This window comes from Bactrocera latifrons, unplaced genomic scaffold (assembly GCF_001853355.1).
Source record: "Bactrocera latifrons isolate USDA-ARS-PBARC rearing strain unplaced genomic scaffold, ASM185335v1 scaffold_350, whole genome shotgun sequence".
Classification (NCBI taxonomy): domain Eukaryota; kingdom Metazoa; phylum Arthropoda; class Insecta; order Diptera; family Tephritidae; genus Bactrocera; species Bactrocera latifrons.
The window spans coordinates 39,578-43,072 of NW_017536991.1; the positions used below are offsets into that span (position 1 = coordinate 39,578).

General features: G+C 32.2%; 1 pseudogene; it reads left to right on the forward strand.

Moving 5' to 3' along the window:
• The first annotated feature begins 589 nt into the window (after window positions 1–589).
• On the forward strand, window positions 590–3,238 carry LOC108971681 (annotated as a pseudogene).
• The last annotated feature ends 257 nt before the right edge of the window (window positions 3,239–3,495 follow it).

Genomic DNA, 3,495 nt, shown 5'->3' on the forward strand with positions numbered 1-3,495 from the left:
CCCCAGCAGTAATAGGTTGGGTTGCTTGAGTTGGTTTTGTTTAAAATATACAAAAAACGGGGATAATCACTCTACACTTTCGTCATCTGCCAGGTATTGATTTCTTTGGTACAATTCTTTTATAAATTTTTGCAGGCATCTGAAAATATTCCGAATGACGTGAAAGCATAGAAGTTGTGAGAGTTTCTATTGGCTGGACACCGAACTTAGCTCAGTTTTATTATAACGTCTTAAATAACTTTAATTTGGTCATAAATTATGGGAAGACTAACTTAATTTTAAATTTTTACATAAAAGGAACACTACTGCAGTAGGTTCTATACTTTTTAAGAATATGTGTGTCCACTTAAAACGTTCTATAAACGCTACTCTACAGAAATAATTTGTATGAAACAAGTGAAAAATTCTCAGCATTGCGCGCAAAGCGATAGATCCTAATCAGTGGGAAAGCACACTACGGCAGAACTGTTTAAACACACATTTATGCATTAATATAATTATAAATATGAATTATAAAATTTGCGATTGTTTCATACGCACTCTAGATCCACCACCAACTGAACGCGCAGACGTTTGAGCTTAAAAATATACTTGGATTGTGGGAGTCGTGCGATATATTCCGTATATTTTACTTTTTGTTAATGCTTTATTATTTACTGCAGGCAGTACATCGGTTCAAGAAGGTAACAAAAATTGTATTAATTCATTTATTTCACTATTAATTTTTTTTGTTTTAATATTCAGATGTGGATTTACAACCCTTTGTTAAAGTTGGCAACAAGTATTATTTAGTGAGTCGGGGCTTAAAGGTATTCAAACACCAAATAAACACCTAAGAGCCATTACAATTTTATTTACATAAAACACATTGTCTTCCCTTTGTAGCTGGATTGGTTCGGAGCTGTTAATTTTTGTCGTTCTTACGACAGCTGAAAAGAATGCTTTATTTTTGCACTTGTCGCCGTTGTTGAATATTAGTGAAATGCGTGTTTGGACAAGTAGCAACGATTTGTCGGTGGAAAGCACCTTCATGTCGCTGAATAGTAGACGTCCAATTCTTTATACATTCTGAGGACAGAACGAACCGAACAATGCGGGCGATGGGGAGGATTGTGTAGTAGTCGTGCTACGCAATGATCTTTATATAATGAACGATAATAGTTGTTCATTACAAATGCAAATTATTTGCGAAAAGCGTTCACCATTAAATGCTTGTAATTCACCCACAAAATCAAACTGTGAGAATGTAACTAAGAATTGTGGTTTAAAAAAACTCATGGAAGTGTTTCTACAATCAGCAAATATTTTAAACTGCCAGGTATAATAATATGTAAATAAATATATTTTTAAATTATTCCGAAGATATAGTAAGCTTGCTTTGTGGTTTGATGTGGTTTTGTGTGTCAAAATAAAGAGTTATAATAGTAAAATCCGAAAATATAGTGAGCTGTATAAAATGAAATGAGTTCGTTAGGACAGAAAACAAGATACAGTCAGCTTTTTGAGTAAGGCTGTATGGAATTTTCATAGATTTTCGATTACATAACATCACTGAAAATTTTATTGAAGCTTTACTTAAAAAGCCGAATATCTCGAGAAGTATTAGTGATAGCGATTTTGGTATCGGACCTTTTTTTTAGCAAATAAAATTTTCTACAAGTTTTTCATGTACACTTTTCCTATACCTTTTGTTATTACGAGATATATACAAAAATGTGAATTTCGTGGAAGAATCAGTTTTAGAGCCCCATACTACCTCGCCGATGTGTGTCTAAAGTCAAAGCAATGCCATAAAATGTCTCTGAGCTATAAAAATTTAAAGATAAAAAATCTCGATTGTCGTGCATTTTCAATGGAAAATTTTTACATGCCTTGATTCAGTCCGTAATGTTAATATTAAGTGCTCACATTTTCAGGGAATTTTTTTAGGGTATTTCCAAGGAAATTTCATTTTTCATTTTAATTTCGCATAATTTTATGTTAAAATGGTAAATTTTTCACTTGACAATGGATGACTTCGCTTTACAACAAGAACCAAATGACAATAAGTCTCATATGGTTCAGTTCTCTTTCAACAAAGAGCGAAAAATACCCTTACTTTTTTAGCTTCCATAAAACGAATATGATGATCTCAGTAGTGAAATTAACTTTTTACTGAAACTGTCGGCAAATTTGTCCATTATGATCTTGAAATTAAGTGGTTACATTATTCTGAAAACAATGTGGTTAACATTAAGGGTTTCGGTGCATAAGAGTTTTTATATTAGTAGGTGCCTCCCCACAGCACCAATATGATGAACGTAGTGATATACTGATGACTTGAATAGTAAGGTGCATTACAAGTTAATAAGATAGAATTTCTGCCAATCACTTATCGATATATGACCGTATACATAAGCATTCATAGTACTTTTCTTAAATAAATCATATTATAATATATAAATATAATAGCTAAATACTCTTCACAGGTGCATTTCTGTTAGAAACTATGTGTTCAGTTTGTATGGAAGCTATATGCTATAGTTAACTGATCTGAACAATTTCTTCGGAGATTACATTGTTGCCTCAGAAAATAATCTGTACCAAATTTCATGAGTATATCATGTCAAATGTGAAAGTTTTCTATACAAAAACTTGATTCCGATCATTCAGTTTGTATGGCAGCTATATGTTATAGTGTTCCGATATCGACAGTTCCGACAAATGAGCAGCTTCTTGAAGAGAAAATGACATTTGCAAAATTTCAAAACGATGTCTTGAAAACTGAGGGACCAGTTCGTATATGTATAGGCAGACGGGCATGGCTAAATCGACTCAGCTCAACGTACTGATCATTTAGATATAATATATACTTTAAAGGGTCTTCGACGCTTCCTTCTGGGTGTTACAAACTTCGTGACAAACTTAATATGCCTTGTCCAGGGTATAAAAACCATAACCAAACTGATTAGTAAAATACTAGTTGACAACGAGATTTTTTTTTTTTTTTTTGAAATGCACTCAAAATAAAGACATCTTTTTCACTTTAGATTATAACTCAGCTATTATTCCTTACTTTAAGAATTAAAACAAAGGAAAACTTCCAAAAAAGAAGTATGGTTTGAACCAAATTATTTTGACTATTTTGAGTCAGAATGAAATATTTATATATAAATTACAAACTTGATACCGGCTTTCAAAAATTCTTATAGCTCGAGAGAAAACTACGGCTTGTGCTTACGGTTCACATGATTTGTGAGTGAAGATAAAGTTATTGGTTGAATTCACTGTTTGGTAAACACGTATGTATATATTACATTATATATACGTATACATATAATATTTAAAGCTTGTTGTTATAAGAAACATGATCTTTATAACTTGGAAACAATTCACTTGTTGTTTCACATCACCACCAACTGGACGCGCTGACGCTTAAGCGAAATGTTTTAATGATGGATCAAGCACAATATGTAATTTTGCTCTTGCTTTTAATGTACTTCTCTGTGTATACTA